A 21,792-nucleotide genomic window follows, 5' to 3' on the forward strand; every position below is an offset into this window, starting at 1 on the left:
CATCATTAAGTTTATTTGATCTTTGCAGTAGGAACTGACTAAGGAGAACCCACCAACCAACAGTTATGTTAGGTTCCACAAACATGAATAACAAACAAAAAATTTAACATGAGCTGTGTTTCATTATCTATTTTGCCAAAAGAATTGATAAGTAATTCATGATCTTTCCCACTGTCCAGTCTTCTGGTAGCCATATCTAACCAATCACTGGCTAGTAGGGTTCTATTAACAATATTAGTATCTAATATCCTTGATCCGATATCAGCGATATCTGTGATCTTAAGAAAGGAATGTGGATTATATGGATAAAGGATATTCAAAACGGATAATTTTTTGGGTGAAGAATGGATCATGAAAATGGATATTATTAAGTGGATGACGACTTTGGATATGAACATCATTAAGTGGATAATGTTTTTGATATGATCACAAACAGATAACCTACTCTCTCTCTCTCTCTCCCTTTCTCTCTCTCCTCCCTTTCTCTCTCTCTCTTCTCCCTTTCTCTCTCTCTCTCTCTCTTCTCCCTTTCTCTCTCTCTCTCTTTCTCTCTCTCTCTCTCTCTCTCTCTCTCTCTCTCTCTCTCTCTCTCTCTCCTCTCTCTCTCTCTCTCTCTCTCTCTCTCTTCTCCCTCTCTCTTCTCCCTTTCTCTCTCTCTCTCTCTCTCTCTTCTCCCTCTCTCTTCTCCCTTTCTCTCTCTCTCTCTCTCTCTCTCTCTCTCTCTCTCTCCGTCTCTCTCTCTCCCTTTCTCTCTCTGTCTTCTCTCTTTCTCTCTCTCTCTCTTCTCCCTGTCTCTTTCTCTCTCTTCTCCCTTTCTCTTTCTCTCTCTCTCCCTTTCTCTTTCTCTCTCTCTCCCTTTCTCTCTCTCTCTCTCTCTCTCTCTCTCTCTTCTCCCTTTCTCTCTCTCAAGCTTTAGGGCTGATACACAAGACATTGACTCTTAATATACTTAGTTTGTTATATCTACGTGCTGAATATTTTAAGGCACGTGAGTTCAAATTGTTCTCCAGTATCAGATAATCAATATTGTTGGCGCCATTGGTGCACATCATTATTGATTATTACAATTTTGTTGGGGTGAATGACAAAAAACAACATACCACATTGTATGACTTTGGTTCATCTTCCTTGGGTGCCACCGTACTTTGGCTCAAGGAGATAGTCACTGAAATAAGTGGTAGGACACAACTAGCTACATATATTATTCTAGTAGCTTGGCCTACCAGACTAGAAAAAGGTCCCCTTAGACTGCCCAACAAGATGGAATTCCACTTATGCCATGCTTCGCCAGTGTCAAGAAGAGGGACTTTCGTAACATAATGGCATTTAATCTGCCAAAGAAACCAGCCTTTGTTGATGAGGATTGAGAAATGCTTAACGATTTCGCAATAATATTGAAACCCCTCAAGATGGCTACTGCCCCCGCTTGAAAATCGAAGAGGCCAACAACAAACGAACCCATTGTTATCATTAGAGCAATAAAAACCCATTTGGATACTATCATGTTACATATCAGCTACGAGACCATGTTTCAGTCAATAGTGGCATACTGACATGGCAGCAAATATTTGTATACAATGCATCAATCCTCACAACCGCACCTTCACCATTATGCGCATAATAATTTCTCCATGAAGTTATGGTCAGTAGACTATGACTATCACGACAAGGTCATATTGTATGTGCAAAATTTATTACATGTGTTTGGGGTTACCATCGATTATAGCATAGTTGCACATTTTTCTTCACAATGTTTTTGTCTGGATAGTCAACTACGTCCATCATAGATCCGGGGCATGAGTTTGATGTGTACATCAGCTCACCTCCTATCAAGGGGACAAAGCCATTGTACCAGGAAAAATAACATGTGAACAGTCATATCCAAGGCTAGCAAGGGTTTCAATGAGTGTACGCTTGGAGAGATTCTTCTCTACAATTGTGTCATCATCAAGTACAAGCTATCTATATTGATGGTATAGAGCATTGGCCTACTCATGACATTGAAGTATTGGTGGTGAGGGGAGGACAATATCCACAATGAGACCGAGCTAAAGGATGAGTGTAGAAACAAGGAGCCAAAAGTTGATTAGGTTGAGCCTCATTTTTTGCTTAAAGCAGACGAACCGTTTACTCTCCATTTTCAGTATTGATGGGAGACATGATGCAGTTATGCATCTTTCTTTTCAGGTTACCATTATCTATTAATAAAGCTTTATAATATTTTATCATTTTTGTCTAATTATTCATGTATCTGTAATATTTTATGGTTATAAAATATTTATCTGTAAAATTTTGTTTTCATATTATAACAACTTTTATATGCATAGTTGTGGATGTCAATAATTATAAAGTAAATTCCAAACCTATACATTTATTAGAAAATAATGCATAGCTACTCTATAACTTGTGGTTATAATATATTTATTAGGATATTTTTCAGTTCGCATAATATAAAAAATTATTATCCACATACTGGTGGATGCCAATAATTTCAAACTTGTAAACTTAATGGAAAATAATACATGGTTATGTAATATCTTATGGTTATAAAATATTTATTGGCAATTCTTTAGTTTCTATTATATAAATATTATTTATCTGCATATGGGTGGATGTCAATTCACTCCAAAGTTAATTCAAACTTGTAATAATTTATTTAAAATAAATGTGCAGTAAATATTTTTGTCCTTAAGTTTAATTTCTACTGATATTTAATTTTAAAATTATAAAATAATTTTATTTATAATTATAAATTTAATTAATATTTATTCAATCATGTAAACGAGAGCAAATTTTCTACACAAATTCACATTGCACTACCTAAAAGGGGTTTGGTCGACCTAATGTTTGCACAAGTAGTGTGAAAATTCGCACACTACGCATATATTGCAATATGTCAAGCCCCCAAACCCAAATGTTAGTGGATTAAAGAGGTTGACTTGTCGCATGCAACATTCATTTGGAGATCCTAGAAAATAGAAACATGCTTATTCTCTAGAATCGTGATTATTTTTAGGGGGCACTTAGGCCATGGCTTGTTCCTATTTAAATGCTCCTATCTCTCTTGTTTTTCATCCCATTTTTATTCCCTTGAATCTCATTGGTTAGAGTTCTTCTTTGAAAGTTCCTTTGAACAACAAATCTTTCTCTTGCTCTCCCCCTCTCTCTCCTCCCCCCCTCTCTTTCACTTTCTCTCTCCACTAGTGCTAAGAATTTTCTCTTGACACTGCTAATGCAGGGACGTGATGAGACTGAAATATTGTAACAATGTCACAAGTACGCTCCACATATTTTTTATCATCTTCACTATCTTGTGGATTTGTCCTCATCCAAATATAATTCTGCAAGTGTTTATTTTATTCCCAGTAAGTGATAATAGATCTATGTGTTTGTTTGGAGTTTTGAACACATGATAATATTGACTTATATTATTTCTCGATATGATGTTGAGAAACTGAGCAGGTCAGTCAATGAGAAAAAAGGTGATGGGTCTTTTGATTGAAAATGATGTAAGTGAAGTGCTAGATGATTCAAAACCTAAAGGTATCAATTATGCCATTGGAGATAAACACAATGAAAGATGCTTTGTCAGATGATGGATATATCATGTTTTTGATCTTGACAATCCTACCTAGATGTGGGATACCTATGCTAAAAGATATGCACAAAGACGCCTATGAGCAAGGCTTTGTTGAAGGTAAAGCAATTTAGGCTTAGGATGGCCAAAAGTATCGAATTGCATGCTCAAATTAATCACTTTTAAACTCTCGTGGTGAATTACAGAAGTTTGAGGATGACTTATCCAAAGTGAGCAAGAGTATCAGCTTGCTAATTTCTTTGCCCAACAAGTATGAATGCCTTGTGAGGACTATGATTCATGGGACAAATAATGTTCTTATTAGAACTGACTAGATACAATCTTCATATAATCATGGTCAAATTCAAGGTTTGTATGTGCAAGGCGGGGAAGAAAAAGGTCAAAAGAATGAGAGGAACAAGTCTAGTGGGAAGAGGAAGGGACGGTCCAAGTCAGGGCCAACTGTTTAAAAAACCACGAATGTCATAAGTGTGGTGCAAAAGGGCACGTAAGGCGAGATTTTCCTAAGCACAATGGATGCAAGGTAGAATGAGGAGAATCGAATTCGGCTAATATTGAAATGGTGGATGATAATGATGGCGGTGAGGTCCATTATGCCTGAGTCATGACTATAGAGTTGTTGAACAAGTAGATCCTTGATTTTGGTTGCGTTTATCATGTGTCCACACAGTGGCTGGTTTGACTCTATGGGAAACAATGCCATGTCCAAGGTTGTTTGTGTGGGAAATGCGATGATTCATATGTTTAAAGGTGCGGCAAAAATGATGGATAATGTGCAGCATGTACCAGCTTTGCATCAAAACTTGATTTCCTTTAATGTGCTAGAGGGGAATGGATGTTCTTATAAAGGGGAACGGATGGCCAAGAACATGGTGCTCAAGGTTTTTAAAGGTTCACTTGTCATTATGAAGGGGAGATACTAATGAACCAACATTCATAACCTTAAGGGGAGCATTGTTGCTGGTGGAGCTGCTACATCAACACCACATGAACCTCTAGTTGATGACACCTTATTGTTGCACTTTCAGCTGGACCATATGGTTGACAAAGGTGTATAAATTCTAATTGCAAGTGGGTTATTGCATGTAGTTAAGTCTTGTAAATTGGAATTTTGTAAGTATTATGACACTGGGAAGCTGTGCAAGGTGATCTTCAAGATTGCAAGCAGAACATCTTGACTATATTCATGTTGATATGATGTCGAGTGGAGGCTTAGGGAATGACAGTTTTGGTCTCGGTATCGGTTTTTGGCCAATACCTATACCTATACCTAAACTTCAGTACGGTCTCGATTCTGTCAGAGTTTGGTTTCAGTTCGGTAAAACCTATAAGTTCGATCACATTGTTAGATTATACTGTGTAGGCCCGATAAGGGCCTACCCATGTAGGTCATTACAGGCCTACTTCATCCTAAGTGAAGCCTTTATTGGGCTTCAATGATCTGGCCCAATAAGGGCCTCTAGGAGAAACTTATCTCTCTCATGTGTATCCCTCTCTCTCTTACTCTCTCTGCACATGCCCTTTATAAGGGTTGTATGGGCTTGTCCCACAAGTTATGGAGAAAATCCTAAATCTATCTAGTGCCGTCTTCTTCTCCATCTCTCTCCTCCTTCCTCTCCATCCTCAACACACATAACTCTGCAAAAAAATAATATTGAAATTTTAAAAATCAGAGTCAAAATTCAGGTAAAAATATTAATTAAAACAGTTAAAGAAACAACTGTACTACATAAAGATTCCATGTTTGCCATGGATTCACTACAGAATCAAACACAGAACTGTATTTGTGCACATTTTTATTTATTTCTATTTGAATTTATGTATTTGTGAATTTATATATGTAAATATTTAGGTATTTTGATAATACCCTAATTTTTGTCTTTATTTTATGTTATTAGCACAATTTTTTGCATTTAATGAGCTTAAAATGGGGTTGTTATCATATATTTACATGAAAATAGTGTTTTCAAGTGATTTCTGATTTTTCCCTAATTTTCTGTTAATTTTATGAATTTTAAAGGATTTATTGAAGCTCGAAATAACTATTTTTGAATGAAAATAGCAAATTTAATATTTAATTTCAATATTTATCAGCATGGGGATGAATAAGTGAATTTTCTAGAATTTTCTAGAATTTTTTACAAATTTTGAGGATTTTTCTGAGATTTATTTGAAGAGGGAATGTATTTATTCTAAGGAAAAAAAGGTATATTTATAAGAAAAAAAAGTATTTATATAATTTTCAAACTTTGAAGGGCCTTTTTGCAACGTTTCGTTGCAAAAAGACCCTGAAAACAACTCTCGGTCGCCACTGCAGGCGTAAAGATGTAATTTAAAGTCTTCCAGGGTTCTATTGCAAATACTTTATTTATTGTTTTAATGTTTTAGAAGAAAAGCGGAGGAGAGAGAATGCGGGAAGGACAGATACACAAATACTTTAGGGCGGCGTTCACTTGCAATTTTTCATTTTATAAAGGGCTTCGTTGGGAAAAAGAGCAAGGAATCTCTCGCATGTCAACGTGGCACAGGCGGTGACGTGGCGCATGCGGATTCATCCATGCAGTTTAAAAACCATGAGCCACGTGCAAGCTTAATGTATACAAATAGTTTTCTTACCTTTCTATTTCTATTTTTTCTTTTTTCGCCAGGGGGTACGTGGCGCAACGAGGAAGCACCCGCCTGAAGAAATTGAAACGACGCCGCCAATGAAATGGCGACACCTCAGCGTGCGATTAGGAAAAATAAATAAATTAATAAATGAATTAATCCAATGGCTCACATTGGTTTAAATTCATTTATTCATAACTTTAGATCTAGAAGTCCGATTGTGATGATTTTTTTGTGGATTTTCTCGTATTGATCCCCTCTTTCTATCTGTATGGTTGGATCATTGAGATCAAGCCAGTATTGATAGATATTAATTAATTACTAATTATGGGTAAAATGGTAATTTATTCCATTTTACATTGGTATAAAAGCCGAATTTCGAGAGGAGGAGATCATTCTTGATGGTTCTCTATCACAACTGCAAGACAGAGAGGAGCCCCAGCCTGGATCAACTTGTTTGGTACTTTTCCCTTTCATTGTATTTGGATTTTTGTGCATTTTGAATGAAATTAGTTCAATTTCATATTTCTTCTTCTTGATTTTGATTTGAACTTCTAAATCGCTTGGCTTGAGTGGCATGTACAAGCCCTGATTAGGATTGAGAGGAGAATTTGAGGGATTTAACTAGGCATTCAACTGCATTCCCAAAGAAAAACTCTAAAAATTAGATTTAATTCTTTGAAGATTAAATTACCCACGCTTCTTTTCTGAATTATCAAACTTGCAAAAACCAACCAAACTCAAATCAAAAATTCCTTCCAACCTCTCTAGTTGAACTCTTTGACCATTTTATTTAGATCAAAGAAGCCAATTTAGAGCTCCCCATTTCTTCTATTCATCTCATCTATTCTCCACCACCCCTTTTTCTTAACTTCTCATTTAATTAGGGTGATTTGATCTTCATTCAAAATCAAATTAACTTTAATAAGTGTCAAATTATTCAAGTTGATCATCAATTGAATTAACTTACTAGCTTCCCTTGGACGACACTCGTACTTATCACTATACATCTTAAGTAGAGTTTTTTTATAAATTTCATTGCATAAGTCAAAATTTGCAAGGACAAGGGCTAAAAACTCATAATTTCTACCCCTATTTTTGGCTTATCATATTTACACAATTACATATCTAGGTGTTTAGATTTTTTAGTTATGTTGCCATATTAACATATGCATGTAATTTGTGTATTTTTGTATTCATTATTATTTGTATATTCATGTTATTATTGTATTTACAACATTTTTTATTCATGATATTTGTGTATTTATACATTTTTAATATATGCTATTCATGTCTTTACCTGATCTGTGTATTATGTACGTTTTGTACATGTTATTTGTATATTTATGTTATTTGCATATTTATGTATTTTTCGTAAATGTTTCTTTGTTTGCAATGCACACCCTTCAGTAGGCCACTTGTTTTAAAAAACAAGTTTTAAGAATGTCAGTTCATAAACAAACAAGTTTTAAAACCACTTGTTTGCAATACACACCTTTCATTAGGCTAGGCTCGTAATATCAGACTGTAGTTCCCAATCTTACATTAGTTTCTCCCTTTCTAATTTTATTGTTTATGAAAAGAGAGACAGTTTTGATAGTAGGGAGAAGAAGATTCAGCCTCCATGTTATTGACCTTACTCAACAATTTCTCATCATTATATTTTGATCAAAATAATTTGTCATATCATAAAGAAACAAGTTTCGAAAACTTGTTTGCAATGCAAATCCGTAACTAGGTCAGGCTTGTAATATCAGACTATGGTGCACAATATTACATTGGTTTCTCCCTTTCTGATTTTATTGTTGAAAATTTGGATTCTTGTGGGTCGCCATTTGCCGATTAATTTAACATGCAGATTAGATTGAATCACTGAATGGTGATTGCCGATTCTTCATTGATTCAATCTAATCTGATCTGGATACCAAATCAACATTAAAATTTGAATCTTCCAAATCAACATAAACAGATTTCTGTGCTGGATAAAAGATTATTTATTCCGAATCTCCACTAAACGAGGCTGCAGCTAAAATCATCGTTTCTGAACGATAACGAAGCTAACTCCAGTGTTCACCCTGTGGTATAGTTGAAGGGTAGTTATTAAGAGATATAAAACAGTTCCATTTGTCTTGAAGACCAGAGACAAACAGACCCAAAACGCTAAATTTAGATCCACTAATTAGAGTTTAATCGCCATCCATTCATAAGAGAGGAAAAGATCTTCGCAAACAAGCGAGAAAACATCCGAGAAAACGATAGATATTGCCACGATTCAAGTGCAAATAAAGGAGAAGACGCGAAAATCCAATCAAGGATATGCGAAAAAAAACCAGGGTTAGTGTACGCATTGCGATAATCAACCGAATCCCATGATTCTCAGAGAGATTGGAACACGACATTGAAGCCACAGAGCAAGAGGGATCTGCGGGGATTTGAACAAGAACAAGCGTTAGATCTCACTCTGCGCAAGAGGTGGCCGGGATGCCCATTTCGCGTCGCACCCGGATTGGAAGTTCTTGCGTTCATCCAATGAAAAAAATCAGAGATTGCGAAGAACAAACTAAAAGCTGGATAAAAGAAAGAAAAAGCTAAGAACTTTTCTGTAAGCAGGGCATGTATTTATAGGGGAATTTAGGGTTTAATAGGTGTCCAGTTGTCCACTGCTGATTGGACCCTACTATCGAATCAGGGTTGCAGATTTAGTTAGCCAATTATCCCAATTTCTCTGATAACTGTTTCCAATAAGGGAACTTAAGAACTTTGCTAATGGAAGGGTATATATTTATAGGTAGGGAAGGACACGGATTGAACTAAATTCGGTCAGACCAGACCGAACCGAACCGTAGGTCAGCCTCTTTAGGACTGGCTGGACATTAAGTCGCGGTTCGGATTCGCAGGTTGAACCAGACCGAAGACCGCATCCACTCCCCCCCTCTTTCTCTCTCCCCGTCACCCTCTCTCTCGTTCTCTCTCCCCGTCACCCTCTCTTTTGCCCACTCTCTTCCTCTCTCCCCATTAGGAAACGGCAGTCGTCATCCGTCACGTCACACGTCATGGTGACAGCAACGTGACGGATGACGTTGACGCATCCTTAGTACACGAACGACATAAGATCAGGACTTGAATCCACAAGCCTTGCTCTACTTGAATGAGCTAAGTCCTGAATCCACAGAACTAGCCTCTCTAACCCTTGAATCCACAAGGGGTTGTACTTGAATCCACAAGCATAGAAGCAATCTCTAACAAAGAGAACACTTAGAGAGGAGAAACAACAATTTCAACAAGACAATAGATTTCAATAATGCTCATTCAGGGGTACATGGGGGCCTTATATAGGCCACAAGAAGTGCAAGGTCGTCCATAATGACTATACCCATGACAAGACAAGTTAAAACATTGAGAAAAATAAATTTGACAAGCTAAAACAGAGGATATGCAACCTGACAGGGCTTAGCAGAGATATTCTGCAGATTCTAGGGCCTGTAGAAGCTGTCAAGAGATTTTTGTGTGGCTCAAGAAGATCCTGATGGGACAAAACAGAAGATATGCAGCTCTGGCAAGTTAGAGCAGATATCCTGGCAGAAGAAGGATCTGGCAGAGGAAATCCTATCAGAGGATCTTATCAGAAAAAATCATGTTAGAAGATCTTGTCAGAGAAAATCTTGTCAGAAATTTTGAGGGGGCTCTAAGTATATTTCTGCAGATCCTATCAGTTCTAGAAGAATCTCCTTCTTGGGCCACAAGTTACAATTGGGCCTCAGAAAATGGGCTTCTGGGCTACATCAGACGTGATGGTGACGGTGACGAAATTAGGGGCACGTGACTACGACGATGGCAGATTACGGATGACGAACTGGGTGTGATGGTGACACGACGATGACAGAAGGCCTTGAATGAGTAACGTGACGGGACAACCATCACGGATGACGGCCATGACAATTTTTTAAAAATGACCAAAAAAGCTTAAACATCGTTAGATTTAAGCTTTTCGACGGCCAAGATTTTGCCAAGTGGTGTCACTAACTCGATTTCTTGGCATTTGGTAGAAAAGTCCCTGCATTTATTTGCGCACAAAAGGATGCCGCCCAAGGATAATTGGAGATATGCCCCTCCGATTCTCTCTCCTCCACATGATTGTTTCCGTCACACGTCCATCACAGATCATCATCCGTCCCATCATGTCCAGGGTGTCACGTCCCAGACGTGCCATTCCCTACTCCCCATCATCCTCTCTCCCTCTCTCCCCATCAACCTTTCTCCATATCGTTCTATCTCACTCTCCACCTCTCGTTCTCACCCTCTACCTTGTTCTCTCTCACTCTCTACTTCTCTTCTCACCCTCTATCCTGCTCTCCCTCTCCTTCTCTCTCTCTCTCTCTCTCTCTCTCTCTCTCTCTCTCTCTCTCTCTCTCTCTCTCTCTCGCCTTCTATCCTGCTCTCCCTCTCTTCCTCTCGCTCTCTCTCCCTCTCTCGCTCTGTCCTTACTCTCTTCCTCTCTCGCTATGTCCTTCCTCTCTTAATCTCTTCCTCTCTCCCTCTCTCACTCTGTGCTCTCTCTCTCCCCCTCTCTTTCTCTCTCCCTCTCTCTCTCTCTCGCCTTCTATCCTGCTCTCCCTCTCTTCCTCTCGCTCTCTCTCCCTCTCTCGCTCTGTCCTTACTCTCTTCCTCTCTCGCTATGTCCTTCCTCTCTTAATCTCTTCCTCTCTCCCTCTCTCACTCTGTGCTCTCTCTCTCCCCCTCTCTTTCTCTCTCCCTCTCTCTCTCTCTCGCCTTCTATCCTGCTCTCCCTCTCTTCCTCTCGTTCTCTCTCCCTCTCTCACTCTGTCCTTCCTCTCTTCCTCTCTCCCTCTCTCGCTATTTCCTTCCTCTCTTAATCTCTTCCTCTCTCACTCTATGCTCTCTCTCTCTCTCCCCCCCCCCTCTCTCCCTCTCGCCTTCTATCCTGCTCTCCCTCTCTTCCTCTCGTTCTCTCTCCCTCTCTCACTCTGTTCTTCCTCTCTTACTCTCTTCCTGTCTCCCTCTCTCGCGATGTCCTTCCTCTCTTAATCTCTTCCTCTCTCCCTCTCTCCCTCTCTCACTCTGTTATTTCTCTCTTCCTCTCTCTCTCTCTCTCTCTCTCTCTCTCTCTCTCTCTCTCTTTGTCGCCCTCTATCCTGCTCTCCCTCTCTTCCTCTCGCTCTCTCTCCCTCTCTCACTCTGTTCTTCCTCTCTTACTCTCTTCCTCTCTCCCTCTCTCGCTATGTTCTTCCTCTCTTAATATCTTCCTCTCTCCCTCTCTCACTCTGTTCTTCCTCTCTTACTCTCTTCTTCTCTCCATCTCGTTCTCTCCCTCTCTCTCACACTCACTTCATCTCATTCTCTCCCTCTCTCTGTCTCGCTCTCTCTCTTTCTCTATCTCTCTCTCCCTCTCTCCATCTCATTCTATCGCCCTCTTCCTCTCTCTCTCTCTCTCTCCCGCTCTCACTCTCCTCTCTCCCTCTCATTCTCTCCTCTCTTACCCTCTCTCCCGCTCTCACTTCCTCTCTCTCTCTTGTTCTCTCCTTCTCCCTCTCACCCTCTCTCCCACTCTCACTCTCCTCTCTCCCTATCGTTCTGTCCCTCTCCCTCTCACCCTTCTCTCACTCTCCTCTCACCCTCTCTCACGCTCTCTCTCTCTTCCTCCCCCACTCTTTTTCTCTCTCACGCTCTCCCTATCTCCCTTCTCACCCTCATTCTCTCTCCCTCTCTCATTCTCTCTCTCCCTCTCTCCTTTCCTCTCTCGCCTTCTCTCTCCCTCTCGAACTCTCACCTGCTCCCCCCCTCTCTCCTCTCACCTGCTCCCTCTCGCAGCCCCTTTCCTTTTGCACTGTCTTCCTCTCACTTCCCCCTCTTCCTCTTTCAATATCTCACTCTCTTTCTCCCTCTCTCCTCTTTCAAACTCACACACTCTCTCTTAGTCTCGCCCCCTCACTCACCCTCTCACTCTCTCACTCTCGTATTCTCTCTGTCTTACACTATCTCAGGCTTACTTTGTCATTCTCCCTATATCTCTCTCCCACTCTCTCCTTGTCTCGTGCTCATTCTCTCCGTGTTTCACTCTCTCACGCTCTCCCTCTATCACTCTTTCATTATCTCCCTCTCATCCTCCCTCTCCCTCTCTCCCCCTCTCATTCTTCCCCCTTTTACTGTATTACTCTCACACTCTCTCCCTCTCTCCTTCTCACACTCTTTCACTCTCTAATTATAGTCCTCTCTCTCTTTCTCTCTCTCACACACAAACACACATTATCAAATTATCAAACACAACTTCTGCACCTGAGGTAACATTCACATGGCGTCTAGTTTGATGCAATGAGTAGACCAAGTCAACCTGACATTGACTTTCACATTAACTAGTCAACATGACCTACCGGGACTGGACCAGACCAAGACCGAGACTGGACCAAACTTCAGGTCTAGGTTTAGGTTTTTTGGCAAAACCAGACTGCGTCCAGACTATGTCCTTCCCTATTTATAGGGGAATTTAGGGTTTAATGAGTGTTGAACTGTCAATTGCTGATTTGACCCTAGTATCCAATGAGGGCTGAAGATTTAGTTATCCAGTTATGCCAATTTCTCTTATAACTGTTTTCAGTAGGGGACACTTAAGAGCTTTTCAAGTGGCAGGGTATGTATTTGGGAAATTCAGGGTTTAAGAGGTGTCCGGCAGCTGATTGCTGATTGGACCCTAGTATCCAATGCGGGCTGCAGATTTAGTTAGCCAATTATGCCAATTTCTCTGATAATTGTTTTCAATAGGGAACACTTAAGAGCTTTGCTAGTAGTAGGGTATGTATTTTATGGAAATTTAGGGTTTAATGGGTGTCAAGCTATCAGTTACTCGTTGTACCCTTATATCCAATGAGGACTGCAGATTTAATTAGCCAATTATCCCAAATTCTCTGACAACTGTTTTCAATGGACAGTTAAAGCACTAGTGACAATCTTCATGAACCATGAGCTTCTGAGAGTGATATGCCATAGTGGTTGAGGATTAGGGAATAGTTCTATGATAGTCAAGCTTTATAGTCAAACAAAAGTGTAATCAAATGTTCTTATAGAAAGTAAAAGTTCAATGGATGTCATAAACAAATTGTTAAGCAACATAGTCATGAATTACATTATTATAAAGTGTAGAAATTGACAATAGAAACTGATACATTAAAACTGGTGAACATCATCGTTTATAAAAAACCTTGACCACTAGGCCATACCGATGATCATACCCTAGCGCAAGAATTTCACAACTGAGGGCGGAGTTAATGGTCTCTAGTGCCACCCCTATTAAAAGAGCCCCTCCTTCTTTTGTATGTAGACTTTGTATGGGGACATATTAAATAGTGATGATTAAACCTTTTTCCACATATACCTCTGTGGGGTATGTTACTGCAACAATATTCTTGTCATTGGTGCTATCATCCTTCAGAAAGTTTCAACTTAATTTTATTTGGCATCTCCTTTATGTTCACTAATAATTGGTAGAAGCCCAAGTGATTCCAAACCTAAAATCTAAATTACTGGACGGGTAATCTTTAAAAAATGAGAAATATTATATTTCATACTATGAAATGAAGCAGGGGACACTATACCATACCCAAGCCATGGGCTTGGTGGATGTAGCCCACTCTGGGTTCAGTTATTAGATACTTGGTTCATTCCTCTCATCTATCTCCATAGGCTAGTATCTTGGTCTGGTATTTTATTTATTGCTTTCTGATGCTTCTAAGTATGGTAGGGATATCTAGATTAATCTATTATTTGATTCAGATAGAATTTTTAACATAAGATATACACTCTAACAGAATATTTACTCAAATCCACTCTCTAAATATCTAAAAAATATACTCCTATCGATTTGGCCAAATCGATCGTTGATTTGGTCAATGAATGTTATCGTGTCATTTAAGTTATTAACCACATTGATACATGGGCTTGGAGGGTCACACACATAAGAGTAAATGATGCCAGTGGATATACTTTATTTGTGAGGACATTTAAGAAAAGTTCCAAAAATAAGTATAAATAGAGGGGTCTCATTTTAAATATCACTACAATTGCACATTTATTCAAAGAAGCCCCAGGGTCTCGTTTCTTTCTAGGAATCTCATTCAATAAAATTGAACTGACATTATCTGAAAGTTGCACTCTCTTTTGTTTCCTAGTTGGAGTGCATAGTTCTTTTACAAATTTTGAATGCGAAGGAATATTTTGAATTGCATCAACTAAGGGGATAGTGATAGTTGCCTCTTTAAAAAGTTCCAGTAGGTGATTATGGTGTGGCTTTTCCTTTTGTGTGGTTCGGTCGACGGTATGACACGTCACTGATGATGAAGACAGGAAATTGACGGAGGAGAACGCCGCCGGTACTTTATCATGACAAAATGCAGGCGGCGATGATTGTAACCGCAACATTTTTTGTGGCAGATCTAAGGCAGGACCCACTCAATAGAAGAAGTAAAAAAAAAAGAAGGAAACAAAATAGCTCCAATTTTTACTTTTCCAAATGACAATATGTCTCCTCCATTAAGGCATACCCCCCTTTATATAGGTGGATGCCTTAATGGGTCATTTGGGGAAAGGTCCAAGTGAGAGAACTTCCCCTAATGGGCCAATTTAAAACAATTACATCAGAAATAAACAAGGTCTAAACCGGTGGCCCCTTTAAAAGTCCTTGCACATAAAGAAATGCGTTAAATAAGCTGTGTAATTTACCAGATCGATCGTCAAGCCATGTACTTCAAGGTGGGGGTTCTTCGTGTCAGCTTGGGCATCACATCACGGTTGATGGTGGGATTGAATAGGAGCTTCTAGATGGTCCTCCATCATCGTGAAGACAAACACCGCCACCAAAGGTATCCGCCATCGATACCGTCGAAGGACTCTTCCGTCCAAGAATTTTTTGGTCTTTCTCTTCAGTCGCTGGGAATTTGGAACTACGTTGTGTCTTCGTTGGAGGATCGACTGAAAAATCATGCATTGAATAGATGGTTATTGCATATTTTATCACGTCTCTTCGTCTGAGTTCGGACGGTGATCAACAACTCGGATCTGGCTTCATCATTGGGTTAAATAAGCCACACCAGATCTCTTCACGCCACCATCGACTCCTTCCACTCTCCTAGGTTCACAGTCATAGAGATGTTTGAGAGAATAACAATCGTCACTGTTACAAGAACATCACCCTCTTGACCTCTATCATGGTTCACGACTCACGGTTGCTGATTCAAGTTCGTTTTGTTTACTCTACCATATGCAGACTGACGATTACGATCGACTATCATCGTTCACTGACGGACCTGGACAAAACAAATCGGTTACTCGTACACTGGGATCCTTTTGTCATCCGAGTTGTTTTTTGACCGCCCAACATCATCCGAACCAGAAGTATATTTCTTCTCGATGAGGAGCAAACATGGCCACACCTGCTTGCTGATCTCCCTTCTCCAGATATTTCAAGCGTCACAATGACATACAAGATCTCCCACTCAGGTCATATCCTTCCCCTCCGACTCTCCTATATTTCTTTTCAGCTTAATTATATTTTCCAGTGCCGATTCTCACCTCCTTGCCAGAGAGTTATTTTATAGGATTAATCACCATCAATCTTTAAGAATAATAATTTTGTTCTTGGCGTCGGAATAGATTCATCATTAACGAAGGTTGGGCCACTTACGGGCAGCGATTGCCTCCCCATCTTCGTCGGTGTTCGAACTGATTTATCAGGTCATCGGGAGCCTGCCCTGACCCTAGTCCTCTCGTGTTAGCCCCCCTATCCATCAATCTATTCGGCAAAAATTTACTATGCTTCGTTGTTTTAAATATTGCATCCATCATTTATGGCATTACATTCATCTATTTACTTTGATGTAATCCAATTCGACGACACTGTCATGTTGTATTACATCACCTTGGAATGGTTAAACATTCTAGCACCGCTAAGTTGTCATATGTCACGTGCCACCACAGGTCCACGTGGCAGACATGTGTCCACATGGTGCCTATGTGGAGCATTTTCGTTGGATTTTAAAGGGGAGTCGCTGACATGGCATGCGATGACGTACTACCATGTCAACTACAAACTAGATGATACAGAATATATTTAAATAATATGTTATTATATTCTCCTTTTTGTTTTTTTTTCAGGTTGCCACATGGCATGTGAGAGACGTCGATCGCAGACGATGAGGCATAATCTCAACCAATCATCACATTTAATGCTCAAACAAGACAAAACCCAAACCAAATGACGTGACAACGCTAACGAGGATGACGCATGAGAAATATTGGAATTAAATCAATGGCTAGGAATCATCCAACTTCCAGGCTTAATATCTGACGATCCAGAACTCAGATTAAGCTGAAGTTTTTAGGGAAACTTCATTTTTAGTCTCTATCCATTTGTATGACATATTGAGCCCCTAATCTTTGTAAAAAAACATCTTTAATCTCACTTCCTCCTAGAGAGGCAGATAGAAAGAAAGTGAAGTTTGAAGGTCCATAAAGTGTTCCGTGGTATTTCTAGTGTTTGGAGAGGTTCAAAAGAGAAGAGGGGTGGTTGATCTATAGTAAGAAGACGTCTTGATCCTAGCAGAATATAGGAATCTAAGGTTAAGCTTTTCGCCTTACATTGAATCTTCTCCATCACATTTTGGTAGTTTTACTATCTTCTCCATCCGCCAACTTAACCCATCATCTTCATCCGTTACCATCATTTATCCACTCTGTCACCATCCATTATCATCCACTCTCACCGATTTCACGTCTACTCCTACACCATCACAAAACCTCATTACCTACCTCTATCTTCCCCATTTGAGCTAACATTACTACTTTATTGTTGGGTTCTAGATGCCTTGATGATGTAACACGACCTGTCGGGACCGGTCGGCTCAAGCTACACCACAATTAATGTATAAAGGACCACTAAAATGGCTAAGTAGTATGCTAAGGGATTTTGAGAAACAACGACAAGTGCAAAGTAATGCGATGAACAAGTTCAGCGAGTAGTTAAGTTGGCAAAGTTCGATTGATCACAATCGACTTCCCAACGTCCCTTTGGACCAAATTCGAATGTGTGAGTCGAGGGATAGTTCGACTATCCAAGAACGTCCAACGTTCCCCGAAGGAGAAAATGCACTACCACAAGAATTAAATGACCTATTTACTCTCGTTAAGGTTTTTAGATGGATCTGATGGGGTACTAACTCTCGAGGCACAAACACAACGAGACGAATATCGAAAGAAGTAATGATCTGCAAACGAAAGGGGGTAATGATTACTGTGAACCTGGCAATTCTTCAAGGGATCCGCCGATGTCGATGGCAATCGCGTTCGTGGATGTGTAGAGTGCAGACGCGGGCGCGAGCGAGGCACAGGGCGCAGATGTAGACGCTGGCGCCTGCGCAGACACAGGCAAGGTGCGTCTGGCGGTTGCAAGTGCGGCTGCAGGCGCGAGCACGGTTGAGGCACGGCGCACATGGCGGTGGCGGGCGGAGTGGAAAGCACGGGACCGCTGGCAGTTGCAGGCACTGGCGTAGACGTGAGCGCAGTCGAGGGTGCGGTGCGCTTAGCAGCTGCGAACGCGGGCGGAGGGGCACGACACCTGATTGCTGTAGGCACGATTGGAGGGCACGGCGCGCCAGGCGGCTGCAGGCGTGGGCGCAAGAATTGGGCGCGGTAGAGGGTGCGGCGCACCCGACAACTGCGTGCGCGGGCGGCAGGCACGGCGCCTAGCGGCTGTAGGTGCGGGCAAAGGGGCACAGAATGTCGGGCGGTTGCAAGCGCGGGCATTGGGCACGACGCCTGATGGCTGCAGGCGCGGGCGGATGAGCGTGACGTGCTTGGAGGCTGCAGGCGCGGTCGCAAGCGCGGACGTTCAGTGGCGTTCTCGGTGGTGAAGTTCTTGGGGAGAGCGGTGATGAGGCTCCAAGAAATCTTCCAGGAACCACGTTCTTGAAAATTCTTGTATCGTAACTACCAAGGATAAGTCTTCTTGAACGTTGAGAGAACACGAAGAACCAAGGGGGGAGGGGGGGCGAGGACTCCACGTAGATTTCGTCGTGGAGGAAACCACGTCTCCCACGTCCTGGAACGATCTAGCAATACCACTACACTCTAGGCTAGAACTAAAGGAACAAGAGAAAAAAAAGACAATACTGGATTTCCTCACAACAAGTCATGTCCATCCTCTTGGGCATGCCGTCCATATATAGGGGCACGGTCATGCCCAATCGGCACAACTTGAGAAAACCGTCTCAACACGAGCGGTTTTCTCTAAAATGATAAAATAAAAATAAACGAGATGGACAAGGCCCAAACACAAACGGCCTGGTCCAAAATACATCGATGAACTACAACAGAGATATGAAGAAAATAAACGTAGAAAACATGCGTGTAGCTTGGACTCTACTTCGAGTACTTGAACGAGGGGTCGCAGGCGTCGGCTCGAGCGGCTCGGTGCGGTTGTTGACGGCGGGTCGTCGTGCGGTCGAGATGGTCCTCCATCACTTGACATGGATGAAGACGAAGATTCCACGCAGTGAAAAACACGTAATGGAATCATAACGAGATCATTAAAATATTGAAACGAAGTACCTTTTTAACGGATCGCATCCGTGATTTCTTGGATCCCATAGCGAGACAAGTCAAGCTCCTCAAATGTGCAGCCTCTAGACATATCCACGCAATCCTTGGCACATCGAATCTCCTACTTCTCGTTGATGATCCCCGTTCAATCTCCGTCGTCGTCGTTATGTCATCCCGATTGCATCGCGGATGGAGAGGGGGTGTTGGGAGAGGGGAGAAGAAGGGGCCTTAGGCCCCTGAAAAATTCTGGCCTGGGTGAATTTCATTCAGGGCCTTCCCCTATTTATACTAAGTGGGTATTTTTCATAAAAACCCCAAAACTTAAGCATATCTTCCAACGTCTAAAAGACCATTTGCGTGTGACCCTCTAGGCCCATGTATCAGTCTAGTTAACGACTCTAGAGGCCCAATAACTTTTATTGGCATTCCAAATTAATTAACTATATCATCATATATATATTAATTAATGTCATATTGATTTAACCCAATCGATAGGTTGAGTTTCCAACGGGCGGGGTGCCTAGCTACACCTCGTATTTTAGAAGATACAAAGGAGTGTGTATCGACTCACTCATGGAACCTATTCGTCATCGGTCACCATGTACGTACAATCCCTCATCCACTAGACACTCCTAGGACAACTTAGGGTATGGTCAACTGTCAACCTTAATCGATCATCCGAGTTAGTATTGATGTATTTGGAAATCATCAGAGAACTCTTCTCTGATATTTCACTGCCTTGGTTAAGGACTTCATCGCATCGTCTTCCTTGAGCTGTCAACTCTTATACTGAGGGTGGACGATCCCATCTTGACCACTCAATCATCTTCGTAAACTTCTTGATGTACCCGAACTAAGACCGTTTAGAATCCCATGATTAGAGACTCGTTGGCCATAGTCAAAGTACAACCGTTTGTCCACAAGATGTCTTTGGTGTCTCAGGTCTAGGGACTGAAGATTATGCTTAAGGGTATTTTTAACACAATGCTTTGATGTGTGTTTTGATGAATGTTCAAAGTGATGCATGCCTCAATATGGTTTTTGATGAAAGCACAATAGGCCCTCAGTCAAGTAGTTGACTGATTGTATGTGAAGATAAAATAAGAGCCTTACATATATTAAAAGGTTACTTAGTTTGACCATACACTGAACAAGTCAAATCGTGTATTTATGACATGTAATTTTATGAAATGAAGATAAACATAGTTTTTACCACTATTCAGGTAATTGTGTGAATTTGTCTTCATTTTATTTGTTGAATAATTTGTTCAAAATCTTCATTACTACGTTCGAGTATTTAAAGCTGAATTTATTGATGATTTAATGAAAATAATTACATCAAGATACTATTATCCGATGGTGTTATATGTTTATTTAAATGTTGTGGTAAACATATCTAAAAAATTAATATTATTTTAAATCTCCAATCCTTGGCTAATGACTAGTTTTTGCTCTTAACTCTTGAAAGGTATTTTGAATTGATGACAAAATTAAAATAAAAATAAAAATTATAAATATAATTTTTTTATTGCTTAATCATAATCAATGAATATGACTGTTGGACTTTTGACAGATTACCATTATGTCCTTTCAAATTTCCAAGTCCATATATGCAGTTTTGAGCCTTAATTTCAAATGCCCTTTTACTTGCCTGTTGAAAATCGTAGTCCAAAAGCTAGAGAGATCTCTCAAGTCCTGGAGCAATTTTCAAGCAGTTTTTGAGCATTCTTTGAAGATATCATTTTTTTCTAACATCAATCCAAGTTCATAGAATATGAATCGTGGTTTTTGGTGCAGGGTATTTCAAGATTCAAAGAAAAGAAGGGTGGGATCCGAACTTCGCACATCCTCGACCCTGTGATAAGTTTATAATTTATACTGATTTTGAGATTTTTTTTCAACAAATGAATTTTTTCTAACATCCATAAAAAACCAAAGAAATTTGAATAGCATCATTAGGTTGAGTTTGGAAAGAGTTACAAGGGTTTGAAGTTGGACATAGAGGAATCGAGCAGTAAATAAAAGAACGTTGAAAGATTGATCTCTGGAGATTTCTCTGATTTGTTTTTGAATACTTTGTGTGACATAACAGTTGTGAAAAGTTTTGTTGTGAAACCATTACAGGTAGAATCATTGCATTTGGTGCAGGATTGAAAAAGATATTAGAGTTTTAAGCATCATATGTCAAACACAAATTGAAAATTTTATCCAAAGAAAAACGTGGAGGAGAAAAGGACTAAAGAAAGAACCACCACAAACAAGAAGGTATTAGAACACATGAATCTTTATCTCTGAATTAATTAAATTTTGACATAAAAGTTTTCTTGTTGAAATACTTAAAATTGATCATTGTCTTGAATACTATTTTGAGTAGCCATCAATAGTAAGTGTTGTTGAGGAGAATACATTATTCAGAAATATTTTGTTATTACTAGATCTTTGTGATCACTCAGGTTAAAACTTTGGTGGTTAAGTTGAAGTAGATTAAGTAACATCATTCTGTGGAAGTCTTTGAGGGTTGAGGACGACAAAGCTTCATCGACTTTTTCTTTTTTCCTTGGTATCCTTGTTCAACCCTATTTCCAAGTGATTTGCTTGGGGGGCATTCACACAAACTTGGTTAGGGCGCATCATCACCTCGGGACGGATACCCCCAAACAACATTAAGGATTAGCCTAAGATGTCTAAAAAAAATAACGGTCTCCCATTTCCCCTACCTCATTTCTTAAGTAGAAAAATTATAGGCTAATTAAAATAAAAATAAAATATAAATAGAGAACCTAATTCACCCCTCCTCTTAGGTTATTCCTTGGCCACTTAAACTAACAAGGACAACTTAAACAACCGTAACATGAATCAACGTGACTGAGAATTCAGTATAATATCATTCAGGGATTCGTACAAATCAATTCAGTGAACTCTTTCTACTAAAGAGCATCCACTATCTATCCTTAGTGTCTTCATACTAATGGCTATGGGACCGG

At 40.1% G+C, this 21,792-nt stretch overlaps 1 long non-coding RNA gene across 1 annotated transcript; it reads right to left on the minus strand.

The window, feature by feature from the left end:
• Positions 1-8,127: 8,127 nt before the first annotated feature.
• Positions 8,128-8,783, minus strand: LOC144709388 (uncharacterized). The gene is made up of 2 exons (XR_013583018.1): positions 8,666-8,783; positions 8,128-8,280 (listed from the first exon to the last, which is right to left on the minus strand). It is a non-coding gene; the product is annotated as an uncharacterized LOC144709388 (long non-coding RNA).
• Between the last annotated feature and the right edge of the window lie 13,009 nt (positions 8,784-21,792).

This window comes from Wolffia australiana, chromosome 11 (genome assembly GCF_029677425.1).
Source record: "Wolffia australiana isolate 7733 chromosome 11, ASM2967742v1".
Classification (NCBI taxonomy): Eukaryota; Viridiplantae; Streptophyta; class Magnoliopsida; order Alismatales; family Araceae; genus Wolffia; species Wolffia australiana.